The sequence below is a fragment of the Callospermophilus lateralis genome, unplaced genomic scaffold, assembly GCF_048772815.1.
Source record: "Callospermophilus lateralis isolate mCalLat2 unplaced genomic scaffold, mCalLat2.hap1 Scaffold_52, whole genome shotgun sequence".
Classification (NCBI taxonomy): Eukaryota; Metazoa; Chordata; class Mammalia; order Rodentia; family Sciuridae; genus Callospermophilus; species Callospermophilus lateralis.
The window spans coordinates 2845171-2859517 of NW_027514454.1; the positions used below are offsets into that span (position 1 = coordinate 2845171).

At 38.7% G+C, this 14347-nt stretch overlaps 1 pseudogene; it reads right to left on the reverse strand.

Annotated features, from left to right (window-relative positions):
- Nucleotides 1-14347, reverse strand: part of LOC143390287 (semaphorin-4C-like) — a 67880-nt pseudogene that overhangs the window by 4965 nt on the left and 48568 nt on the right.

Consider the following 14347-nt stretch of genomic DNA (forward strand, 5'->3'; position numbering starts at 1 on the left):
AGCAGCCTGCTTGAATCCTTAGGTAGTGTGACCCTAGAATATTAGTGGCATTATTTCTACTCTCCATTAGGCACCAATAGCAAAAAAGCAAATTGGGAGCACACTTATAGCATCTGCAGTAAGTATGAAGTTTGTATGCATCTGTTGGGCTGCAGTGATGAGATGAATCCTCTTTCTTAATATGTGACTTGCAACTTGAAGCCTCCCCAGTCTCTGAATTATAAAGCAGGTTGCTCTGTGGGCAGCCTTTATGCCAGAGAACACATGGAACAGAGCAAGGGATAATCCTGGGAATGCAAAGAGCACACTGGAATTTGTTTTCCTTTCCCTTTTGGTGGTGACTTTAGGTAATGGCTTCTTCAAACCCTGGCTGATTCCATAAAGCCATGGAAGTAAGGGCTGCTAGAAATGAGAGCACACTGAAGTATGTCAGCAAAAGAAAAACAAGGGGCTGCTCTTGTAACATGCACTCTAGTACCTTGACCCCTCTCCTAAAAACTATAGTTCCGAGTCAGGCGTGGTTGTGCATACCTGTAATCCTAGTGGCTCTAAAGGCTGAGGCAGGAGGATTGCAAGTTCAAAGCCAGCCTCAGCAAAAGCAAGGTCCTAAGCAACTCAGTGAGACCCTCATGAATATGAAAAAGGGCTGGGGATGTGGGTCAGTGGTTAAGTGTCCCTGGGTTCAATCCCCTGTAAAGGGGGGGGGGGTTGAGTATGCTAATTATATAGAATAGTGGGTTTTGTTGTGGTATATTTGAAACTGCATATACCATAACTGTAGCATAGACAAAGGGGTCAGAGGGAGAGTTGAAGGGATGCAAGGGGAGGGTACCCTGAATGAAATATATCAATCAGAATATCATAAATCCTATAAAGAAAGAAACTTTCAAGCCTGCCACAGAACTAAGACTCTGTCTACCACAAACAGATGGAGCTGGGGGTGGGGGGCTTATGTCATGTCCCTTTGGCTTGGAAACAAATATTTGTAAACACTTTTTCAGAACCTAACATAAATTGAGACTGAAATAGAAGACAGGAACTTATTATATTTGATCATGACCTGTTGGCATATTACTTAAGATTTATTGATTCCCTTCTTCTATAATTCCATAGTCATAAATAGAATTGGAATCATTTTGTTAAAAGCTAGAATGCTAGGTAGTGCTTGTCCTGGAGAAAATGTACCAGAAGTTTGTGCCTCAAAGAAGTGGAGTGGAGTTACAGCTACAAACTTGTTTTCTCTGATATCCATTTCTAGGAAATTGTTTTCACAATATCTGAGCATCTCTTAATTAATTGGTAAAATGAATTTCTGAGCAGAATTGTACTGTGGTCTGATAAGCCAGAAAATCCCCTCTTATTCACCCCTCACAAACACTCTGCTTAGCATTTTTACAAGGATTCTCCCCTCTTCAAAGATGAAGAATGATTGTTGTTTTTATTTTATCAATCCACATATTTAAACAAGTTTTTTTCTGTTTTGTTTTATACCTGAAATTGAACCCAAGGACAGTTAACCACTGAGCTATATCCCCATCCCTTTTTCTATTTTATTTAGAGACAGGATCTCACTAAGTTGCTGAGGCTGGCTTTGAACTTGCAATCCACTTACCTCAGCCTTCAGAGCTGCTGAGATTACAGGGGTGCACCACTGAACCCAGCTAAATGTAACTTTTTAATTCCACTTCTACACATGGGTGTATAAAGTCAATGTGACCTCAACTGATGTAACCTGCAGATTAGCCACTGGTAAACACAAACAAGATTGGTGACTTTTTAAGCAAATGGTTAGACATGTCATCACTTTTCACAGTTTGTCTATGGTTAGCATATACAGTTTCAGTAAGAATCTTGCAGTTTCTGATGTAAGTTCTTGCCATAAATTTTTATTGGGGGAGGGGCAGGGATAGGAGCTGGGATTTTCACACTAAAGCCTGCTGTTCATTGTGTGGATAATCCTCAGTTTTTTTCTTTGCATTTGACTGTGCAGATGACATAAAAACATTTTGTGAATTGGAAAGTGTGATCACCTTCCCCCTCAGGTTTCATTGAGGCACAGATTCCTAGTGAATCTAGTTTATGCCTGCATATTTTTGGGGAGTTGAAGTACTTTTGCTCTGAAGGATGCTGCAGCCACTTTTCAAGTGGAAAAAAAGTTATCTCTAATACATGTGAAATTTTTCACTACATAAGAGGAAGGAAGTTGGAAAACAGCTTTTTTCTTTTTCTTTTTTTTCCTTTTTCTTTCTTTCTTTCTTTTTTTTTTTTTTTTGTACCTGGGATTGAACTCAGTGGCACTCAACTACTGAGCCACATCCCAGCCCCGTCCCTTTTTAATTTTATTTAGAGACAGGTTTTCCCTGACTTGCTTAGGGCCTTGCTAAGTTATTGAGGCTGGCTTTGAACTTGCCAACTTCCTCCCTCAGCCTCCTGAGCTGCTGGGATTACAGGCATGCCCAGCTAGGAAGCAGTTTTAAGTCACAGAGACATTTGATGTGCATATTTGTGTGAGTTAGAGTCTTACTAGAGACATTTTTTAAAATAGTTTTTAAGTTAGAGATGAACTCAATATCATTATCTGGTTTATGTATTTTTATGCGGTGCTGAGGATTGAACCCCAGTGCCTCACTTGTGCTAGGCAAGCACTCTACCACTGAGCCACAATGCCAGCCCACAAATTAATGTATTAAAGCTCAGATTTTCCTCCTGTCAAGTGGAGTATTACCAACATACTTCACAGGGTTGCAAAGAGGAGTTAGAAAAAGTGCTTAGAAGAATATATTCTCTATAATACTTAGATATTGTGATTAATGTATCATGCACAATTTCTAGTAGCTTACATCATAAGATACAGCTAAAAAGGGTGAAATGAATATCCCCCAGTGGTAGAAAGTGGTAGAAAAAGCAATTTGAAACATTCTGGAGTCCTGATACATTTTTACTCTGGAGTCCTGATACATTCTTATTCAGATCGTGAATGGGGTTCTGTGTGTCCCTCCTATGGTCCATGATGGTTTTGCTAGGTTTGTATATAGTAGGAGTACAGGTAGAACAGCAGATGATACAGCCTCAGGGCCAGGCTGTATTTATCCACATTATCTGGGAAAAGACCTGAGGTTCCGGGGGGAGGAAACAAACAGTAGCTGATAAAGTTTGATGGTACTAAGCATGATTCCAGAGAAAGCAATGCTCCCCAGCTAGCTGGTGACAGATTCCTGCTTGCTCTTCCTTTAAGCTAAGAGATGAGCAGAGGCTGATGGGCAGGGAGTGGGCGTGAGTTTGATTCTTCCTCATGGCTTTATCTTTGTGAAATAGGTTAGGGAGAATGTTATTTGGACCTTCAGGATATTTCTGTACCCCATAATGAGCGAGTCTGTGCTAGACAGATTGATAGCACTCCATAAATAGAGATGGCCCCCACCTAATGATGGGTTGAGTTAAAATATTTTAACTTTACAGTGATGTGAGAGCAGATCTTGGCAACCACTCTGTTTTTTTTTTCACTTTGAGTTCAATATTCAGTGAATTCCATGAGCCTTACAACACTGTGTTATAAATTGAGCTCTGTGCTGGCCACAGGGGTGCAGGCCTGCACCTGTAATCCCAGCAGTTTGGGAGGCTGAAGCCAGAATATCACAAGTTCTAATTCAGCTTTACCAATTTGGCGAGGCCCTAAGCAACTCAGCACAACTCTGTCTCTAAATAAAATACAAAATAGGGATGAGATGTGCCTCAGTGGTTGAGCACCCCTGAGTTCAATCCCCAGTACCCCCTCACAACAAAAAGAAGTATGGCATCAGTGATTTTGCTCTGCAGCAGACTCACACCACTGGAGTTTGTTTAAGGCAAGCTAGGCTGAGATTTGATATTTGGTGGGTTAAGTGAATTGAATGCATTTTAATACAATGTTTTTAACTTCCTGTGGGCATCCTTTTATTGTAGATTGAAGAGCACGAATTGGTTAGTGGGTTAAGGATTAGGGGACAACCTCTAAATGTTTATGTCATCTATAGAAAAGCAAAGAATTGACATAAAATAGTCTGTGTTAGTTACATATTAAAATTCTTGATGTGCCATATGCTGATAAACGTATAACAAATTATTGCTGTAATGACTGATAACACTCAGTTTGGAATTGGGTAGACATGTTAGCATATGACTCTTTGGAGCCAGTACAAACTTATAAACTCACACAACTAATTAATAACCCTTGTGTGATGGGTACTGTGCTAAGTGGTTTAGGTATATTTGTTCATTTAAACATCACTGTAACTTTTTTTTGGTACCAGGGATTGAACCCTGGGGAACTTAACTACAGAGCCACATCCCCAGCTCTTTTTTTATAACCAGAGCCACATCCACAGCTCTTTTTTATATTTTATTTAAAGACAGGGTCTTGATAAGTAAGTTGCTTAGGGCCTTGCTAAGTTGCTGAGCTGGTTTGAACTTGCAGTCTTCCTGCCTAAGCCTCCAGAGTTGCTGGGATTACTGGTGTGTCACCATGCCTGGCATAGAACCTATTTTGAAAGGAGAAAACTGAAGTTCATAGAGTTCAAGAAGCTAGCCCAAGGTTACATGAGTTGTTAGTGACAGAATTTCCATGGGGACCCACACAGCCTGGCTTCAGGGTTCATGCTGTGGACTCAAAACTATACTGTCACCTCTCAGCAAAATTTCAACATTGCTAATCTGAAGTTTCCTTAAGTTAGAAAAAGTCACACAAGAGTACAGTCTAAATCAGAGCTAAACTTGACTAAATCGACTTGCTCTGTCCCATTTGCAAGCAGGTGCAGCTGTAGGTCGAGGAAATAGGTTCCTTACTCCCTTTGAGTGTCCAGAATTACCCCTTGAAAGCCACATACTCCTCCTGGCTGTGTCTTCTCTCCCACAGGCATCCCTCTTTCCCCAGACTGTGCCAAGCATACATCACTCTCTTCATACAGGAGTCTACAAGGGCCTCCAAAAGTATATTTAAGTGTTACCTTATGGCTAATTTTCTCCCTGGAATCAGCCACTGTGGACTTCTGAGGAACCAAACACTTGCCTTTATCACATTGTTTACACTATACTAGCCATTTTATTTTATTTTATTCTTGTACCAGGGATTGAACCCAATGGTGTTTAACAACTGAGCCACATCCCCAGCCCTTTTCTTGTATTTTATTTTGAGATAGGGACTCGCTGAGTTGCCTAAAGCCTCACTATATTGCTGATACTAGCCTTGAAGTTGACATCTTCCTCCCTCAGCCCCCTGAGCTGCTGGAATTACAGGTATGCACCACCCCCCCTAGCACATTCCCAGCCCCCTCCATCACTCAGACACTCAGACTCCACCCCAACTGTACACTTTTGAGTTATTTTTCAAGCTACCCCCTAGGGCCCTCTTCTTCACAGGAGTGCTCCTTTTGTCACCAAATAATGTAGATCAGTGCCTTTAAAATAAAAATGTCTTAATTTGAAGATTATTTTTCCCTTTGGTCATTCTAGGCAAAGAAATGGCATTTCTTCTCACTGTGAACCATCAGGACGCTGCAATGTAGGACACATTCTTTGTTGATATTTTGTTCTCTCAGTGGGATCATTGTAGATATTTCTGCCACATCAATCTGGGTTGTGTTATCCATCTGGCATACACTATGGAGGATGGACATGGTCAGGAAGAAAAGGGCAGTGGTGTCCAGGGCTTATCTCTACCTAATGGTGGACCATTATAGTGGCCTGGAGCAAAGGGTAGAGCTATTGCACCTCTGAAGGGTGCACAGCTGCCTACAGATTCACCTGTGACAGTTTCTTACCCTGAAGTGTACAGGGTAGACCAGGCACAGTGGTGCATGCCTGTCATCCAAGCATCTCAGGAGGCTGAAGCAGGAGGATCACAAGTTCAAAGCCAACCTTGGAAACTTAGTGAAGTGCCAAGCATCCCAGTGAGACCCTGTCTCTAAAAAAATACAAAATAGTGCTGAGGATGTGACTCAGTGGTAAAGTGCCCCTGAGTTCAATCCCGGGTTACCCTGGTCCCTCAAAAAAAAAAAAAAAAAAAAAGAGCTGCTGGAAAGGGTTTGACATCTTTCTCACTCTGGGTAACGTGACTGTCATGTCAGTATTTTAGCCTCACATCAGTGATGCCCAGGCAGCTTTATCTATTGATGGTCATCTCGCATGCCCCCAATTATAGCCTGTCTTATGTCTTTTGCATAACTCAGTCCTGCACCATCAATGCTGTTTGATGTTGATAGTGACCATGAAATAATTAGAAGGTGGGGCATGATATAGGTGGGTACATGCACACTTGGTGGCTAAAAGTTTTCATGGTTCTGTGTGTATTCATAAAGAACCATGAAAGTGTCAAGAGCATTGATTTTTGAGGTTACAAATTAAATCTTGTGTGTAGGAAAATTTGCACAGATAGAAACTATTAATAATGAGGATTGAATGTCTCTCTCCCTGTGTGTGCAGCTGGAAAGAGGAAACAATTTTGTGATGCAGTGAAAAATCCCTCACCTACCAATTTATAACACTTTAGCTTTGGCTAAATCTCCAATTTCTCTTATCCTTCTGTAAAATGGAATGATATCATAGGGATTTATGAGCATTAAATAATTTGATGACCTTAAAACAGTAGGTAGTTGATACATATGTGTGTCCCCTGCATAGATAGTATTATTTTGGTGGATGTGGGTGGTTGTGATGGTGACGTGAGCCTTGGAGACATTAAGCATCCTAATATTGAAAGGAATAATGTTTCTGGGTATTCTGGTTTATTTTCCACTCAGTACATACTGTAATAACTATTTGGAAGAATATTGTGAGCATTCAATAAAATATCTTGCTGGATAGATTTTGGTCATCTTTGAATCCCAATACAATTGGGAGCAGTTTCACAGTCATGGAACAGTATAGATATCGCTTATCATTTTCCTTCTGATTATAAGTATCACCTAGGATATGTAATTTTTTTTCAGTATTGAGGATGGAACCCAGGGCCTTGCATATGCTAGGCAAGTGCTCTACCACTGAGATGCATCCCCAGCCTATTCTGATTCTCCTTCTTCTTCTTATTATTATTATTTTGAGACAGGGTCTTCCCAAGTTTTTGAGGCTGGCCTGAAATGTGTCACCCTATTGCCTCAGCCTCTCAAGATGCTAGGATTATAGGTATGTGCCACTGTGACCAGCAAGAAACACAAGTTATTTTTTTTGTACCAGGAAATGAACCCAGGGGGCAATTTATCCACTGATCCACATCTCCAGTCCTTTTATATATTTTATTTAGAGACAGGGTATTGCTAAATTGCTTAGGATCTCACTAAGTTGATGAGGCTGGCTTCAAACTTTCAATCCTCCTCCCTCAGACTCCCAAACTGCTGGGAATACAGGTGTAAACCACTGTGCCTGTCAGGATATAGAAATTTCCATGGATGTTATCTTTCCATGAGAATTTTAAAGTTCCTCACTACTTGGCATATTATAGTTCTTGTTAATAGTGATTATCAATATTTTGTCTTATGACAGTCATTCATGATAGAGTTGATTTGTCTGTGGGGAGACACATGGCAATGTTTTGCTTGTCACAATTATGCAGAGGTGCTACTAACATCAAGTGAGTAGATAACAGGGACACTGCTAAACCTCCTGCAATGCACACGCCATGCCTTACAGCTGGGACAGCCCAGAATATCAATAGTGCCAGGGCTGAAGCACTCTGCACTAACTGAAAGCTCCTTGGAAGCAGCACAGTGTCCTACTCCCTGTCCTAAGCCCTGGCATGGATCCCTATCAGATCTACCTTGGGTCCTCAGGTACCTCCTGAGTTACATAGTCTACAAACATTTAGCCCCTGGGTTTAGCATTTCTGCAGATTAACTTTGTGACTTCTAGATTTCAGGATTCATCCACAGCCATTTTTAATATTTTACTCAGGACAGGGTCTCACTGAATTGGTTAGGGCCTCGATAAGTTCCTGAGGCTGGCCTTGAACTCCTGATCCTCCTGCCTCAGCCTCTTAGATGCTGGTATGACAGGTGTGTGCCATGATGCCCATCTCTCTTCTGTTTTTATTTTACATTTTTGATGACAGAGATTTAACACAGGGCCTTGGACATACACATATAGCATACACTACAAATATAATTTTATCCTCTAAAAAATATTAATCTCATAATATCACAGACATTAGGAAAAAAAACAGTATAACCACAGCTCAAAGCACTGTCCATGGACTGCCCACACTCTGTTGAACTGTTGATCCCCAGGCAAGTGAGTACAGAAAGTGAGAGAGTTCAGAAACTTGGGAAGCCATGGGCCAGTGCTTCGTGGTTTCTGTTCTCTGTAGGTATCTGTCTTCACCATATTCAAGAATATGAATTTCTTTTACAATGTATGACCTTTTAGTATTTGAACTTTGCATAATAGTTAAAATTGTTGGATAATTCAAAGGCATATTTTTCCAACTTTTATCATGTAAATGTTAAAATGTACAGAGAAGCTGAGGGAGTTCTAGAGTGAACAATTATAGAACTACTAAAAATGTGGATTGGGTTGCCATGCTGCTGCTTGCAGGTCCAGCCAGTGTGGAAATGAAGCCTCTGTTTGGAAATGAACTTCTTCTGGAACAAGTCCTGCTCCTTATTTCATGTATTGTTTCTGCCTGCTGTTGTACCACTCAATCAGGACTGAGTAGTTTCTACAGAGAACTTTAGGCTCTGCTCCTTCACCAAGTAGCAATACATGTTTTTTTCAGAAGCACAGAGAGCCCATATTTGGAACCCCAGTTTTAGCAGGTATTGACATTTAGGTGTCTTAAGTGCACATTTATGTCTCTTTCCCAATGTTACCCTGTCACGTCCTACCCCCAGTCTTCTGCTTATTTTATGGTTTTCTCCTTTCATTCACCTTTTGGTTTATTCTTATCCAACTTCTTTCCTAAATTTATTAGAACTTTTGGTAATTTTTTTTGTCTTTGTGTGTGTATGTGGGAGTGTATTATGGGCTTTTGTTTTTATTTATTTGTTTTATTTTGGTGACAATAAAAAAAAGATATCCAGAGACAATTACAATAATAGTAAAACAGAAACACTTACAAGTGCCAGATGCAAGGCATAGTGAACTATGCCTTACATCAGATTGAATCTGTCACCCCCTATTTTTTTTTTTGTTTATACACTTCAGTGAAGGAAGTAGAGATATGTTTGATGTCTTCAATTACATTTTTACCTTCCATAAAGTAAGATAATTATCATATTAAAAGAATTTCTTATAAAATGCAGGACACACAAAAGAAGATTTCTCCTATTCATATTTAAAGCTTGAAAAACATTAAGTGCACTGTATAACAGAAAGAAAGTTTCAACAGGGTGTTTTTAACCATTTAAATTTTTTTCTTTCTATAATGTATATTGTGGGAAGGAACACTTCAACAATTGCTTTCTGGTCACACATAAAACAATTCTACCTGTCTTCTATGAGGGGAACTATGTTGTATCAAAGGATTTCTTGCAACATTTATAAGGACCTTTCTTTCCCGAAGAATTCCTGCAAAGTATTTCCTGTGGGACAATAAAAATAGTTATCACTTGTTAGGTTTATTTGTTAAGAAACTAATTATGATGAAATGATGAAGATAGTTGTGTCTTAAGTGTAGTTTTAAACTGATTTTTTTTGGTAACAGGCATTGAACCCAGGGGCACTTAGGCACTGAACCACATATTCAGCCCATTTTTTAATTTTTATTTGGATACACGGTCTTTCTAAGTTGCTCAGAGCCTCAATAAGTTGCTGAACATTGCTTTGAACTTGCAATAGTCATGCCTCACCCCAGAGTTATTGCAATTGCAGACAGGAACCAGTGTGGCTGTCTGAAATTAATTTTGATGAATCCTGGGGTCTTTTGGAGATCAGAAAGCTAATATATCTTGCCTAGTAAGTCTCTCCATGAACCCTGAGAAAATTCTCATACTTCTATCGGCACAATACTCTTTGTTTTAAGATAGCTTTAGAAAATTGAACATCAATGTTTATTCTTTTTTTTAAAGAGAGAGACAGAGAGAGAGAGAGAGAGAGAGAGAGAGAGAGAGAGAGAGAATTTTCTAATATTTATTTTTTATTTTTCAGCGGACATAACATCTTTATTTGTATGTGGTGCTAAGGATCGAACCCAGGCCACAAGCTTAAGCGCGCTACCGCTTGAGCCACATCTCCAGCTCTCAATGTTTATTCTTAAATTGCAGTTTGCACAAATGTACTGGGTGAAACAACACAAGTAAAATATCTAGTAATTTTCATAAATATCCTGAGTTATATTAAAATGCTATATCCACTTTCTCAATAATGAGAAAAAAATGGAGTAAGATGGAATATATTGGTTTTGTATTTTTTTTAGAGAGAGGGTCTCACTGAGTTTCTTAGCACCTCGCTTTTGCTGAGGCTGGCTTTGAATTTGTGATCCTCCTGTCTCAGCCTCCCAAGCTGTTGGGATTACAGGTATGCACCACCATACCCAGACAGAATATACTGTTTTAAATGAGTTTTAAAACTTCATTTTTTCTTGTTAATGTAAGCACGTGAATCAAAGAGAACACTAGTGACATGGGAATAACAAGTCTGTAGTTGCATTAAACAAATTTTACATTTTAGAAAATTTTTCACTGTAGGTAAATTTCTTTAACTATTCCAAAAATGTTAGACTACAATGAATTTTGCTGATAGGTGATGAACCAAGTTTCAGGGTCTTGGTGATATTATGTGTGTTTGCCTCCAATTTTCTTCTGGAAAACATCTGATAAGAATTTAACTTTTAACCAAATAGAAGTATCTATACAAATGACTCATTTATTTTTCTTGGTCATATCCATTTTTTTTCTTGAGGAATTTTAAAATTTTGAATATAAATGTTTATCTTGACTATTTTAATTAATGTTCTAACATTTGATATGTTTTTCTCCTCACTTTTCTAATTTATCAGAAATTGTTTCATACTGCTTATGGCTATTTTCCCCAGCTTGGTAAAATTTCATATATTTGTGGAGCATATTCATCACAGTGTAGTAAGTGAAATAACTTGAGATTTTCATTTCTTTCAAGAATGTATTCTCATCAAACCCTAGAATATTCAGTGGAGCAGGGAATAAATTATTTATCACTACCCAATAATAATGGAAGGTATAAAAACTATAAAAATGAAAATTTACTTTTTAAGAAGGAATGGAAATTTTTTGCAGAGACAAAAGGTAAAAAATTTTCTTAATAATTATAACAAATGAATGATTATTATTTAAAATAAAATCAGGTTATGTTTTTGAATAACATTTCAGAAGACTCCTCAACTTATGCCACTCCCATTTTGGGGCGTAATACTTTTAATTAAGTAATTATACAATTTTACTATTCAGTATTTTGTATAAAACCAGTAATAATATACCATATTTTCAAATCAAGAATATGTATCAATCTACATATATATGCACAATTTACAGGCCATTGTAAAGCTATCTTCAAAATACTTTCAAGATAATCAACATTCAATCAGTTCTGTCAGCTTTAAAAGTATGATAAGAAACATTTAAACAACAGCAACAAAAAAAAAGATCAAAACAATGATCAAAGACTGATTAACCATTTATTTTTTAAAACTAATAATCTGTTCATAATTGTAGATTAGATAAAAGTCTGCAAATTATTAATATAATACTGCATTACTCTTCTATGACAGTTCTTCCATGTGATAAGGAGGTAACTTCCTTCAGAGTATGGGCAAATTGTCCCATGTTTTAAACACACCCCATAGTAATTGCACGTAGAGATATTTTTCATTCAAATTTAGAAGAAATGGAAGAGCAGCAGTGAGCTTCACTAGAACATTTTAGTTGACAAGACTATTCATTAATTGTTTTTTTTTGGGGGGGGGTGGAAGTTTGGTAATCATTTCTGGTAAGTTGAGAAGTCAACCCAAAAATGCAACTTAGAGAAAAGTACTGTGGTTACCAAAAATTTTGACCAACTCCCCAGATGGCTGTGCACTATGAGGGGCCAGAATATGGCATGAGCCAAGGTGTAAAGAACATCTACTCATTCTGCTGCAGGACATAACCATCTGCTGCAGATGGGCATATGGATTGGCATCCACTGAGATTAGTTATGGAGGACTTGGCCTTTACAAGTTTCACCCTGAGTCACAGCAGTTAAGTCCTGGGCACAGCTCAAGTGTTTAGCATTTTCTCAGCATAAAACAGCACATGGAATGGTCCTCCTTCCACCCAGCTCTTAGCCTTTTTTGCCTCAGGGACAAGAATACACTGCTTTCCTTGATCTAGTCCCCAGGTTTAAGAAACTGGCAAGATCCTGCCCGCTCAGAGTCTACTGCAGAAAGAATTGCCCATAAAGATATGGCCATCTGACTTGTGCCTTAGTTCCCATTTATGTCATGTTTCAATCCAAGGACAATTTATCCTGTCTTGCTACAACTTTGAAAAAAGGCAGCTCTGTGCATTCAGTCTTCCTCACACATTCACCTTGTCTTTGAAGAAAAGCATTGCCTGCTATCCCCCCTCCCCCCCTCCCCTCCCCTCTTCTCTCTCTACCCCCTAGATAGTAGATGATAGGAAAGGCAGCAGAATACAACAGACACTAGTATGGCAATATGTAAATCAATGGATGTGTAACTGATGTGATTCTGCAATCTGTATATGGGGTAAAAATGGGAGTTCATATCCCACTTGAATCAAAGTGTGAAATATGATTTATCAAGAACTATTTATGTTTTGAACAACCAACAATAAAAAAATAAATAAATAAAAATTAAAAGAAAAGCATTGCCTGGTGTTGCCTTCCAAAAGGACCTCTGTCCAGGATTCAGACTAGGAGAGGACAGCAGGGTTACAATGGATGGATAGTGTTCACTTCTTAGGGAAGTAACCAATGTGGTTGCAAAATATTCTTTAATTACAAAAACCATTTTTTAGCAGCATATGAATAATTTCTCTGACAATTGTGCATCACACACCTGGCTGTGTTCCAGGAAGGTTAAGGAAGAAGGCACTCAACAATTAAGTGCTGTCACTGCCAACAACTGTAGCTCAAAATTAACGACTTTCACTGGAATGTTTTCAGTGTGATTACACAGAAATAATAATCCAAATTGGTACAGGAAGACCATGAAAACTATTGATATTATTTCTTTTTAAAGCCACCATAATGTGGGATTGCTCTTTGCAGAGGCAAAGCCCAACAGTGAGTGTGTATGTGTGAGTGTGTAAGTGTGAGTGTGTGTGTGTGTGTGTGTGTGTGTGTGTGTGTGTTTGTTCATACATGGAAGAAAACAAAATATTAATTTTACTGACTGGGATACCCAGTAATGCATAGGCTTCTGATACTTTGGTCCCTAAGTAATATCAAAAAGGAAGTTCCTTGGCACAAGGCTTCCAGAAAATTTATAGTCTGTGTGGCCTGCATGTCTGCATCAAGCCCCCAAAGCAGACAATAGGGCTACATGGGAACACTGGGAATGCCACTGAGACTAGTATGCACAAAAACTAAGTGGAAAACAACCCTGAGTAAGCAGTAGCAATCATCTTCCAACTTAGAAACCAGTTCTGCCTCCTAAGTTTTCTAAAGTATCCATAAAAGTTCCCTGGCAATGTACTACTTGGTGCTACAATATGAAACAGTGTTTAAATGTCATTTTCAAAGGTTCTGTCTTGTAAATCATGCTTTTTTGAAAGGAAATCAGTTGAGTACTTCATATAGTGAAATTCACAACAATATTTCAAAGAGAAAAGGCAGAATGGTTAAATTGAATAGTATCCCATTTGGAAAGATCCATGGCAGGAGCATGTGCTGGGGTCACAGTGTAAATAAAAAATAAGAACATCAAAATCTCTCATTAGATACACTTCTGAGGGCCATCAGTGAATATAATTATCAGCAGAAGGACAAAATGCACCACACAGACTGGGCAACACTCCGGATGGTGAAATGTGTGCTACTTTCACCTGAAAGTAAGTTGATAACAGTGTTTTTGTAGTTTAATTCAGACAAAAGTGAATCTGGCCCTTCATGTCACTGCTCAAACCTCAGACTCTGAGTTACTGAAACTGTAGTGGATCTTTTCTCATTCAGATATATTTCTAAGGGGGAAAGCAACTAAAGCATCTGAAATTTTGTTTTGTTCTGTGTTGAGAGCCAGGTCAGTCATAATGACGCCTAGCATTTGCCTGAGGGAATGTTTGAAAGGTGATGCCAGGGAACAATTTAGATGATGATTTGAGTTAAGCTATATATAATTGCTGTGATGCTGGCTTGATTGTATTGTATATTTGACCTTTACCATTGGGCAATGGGGCGGCTCTTGATG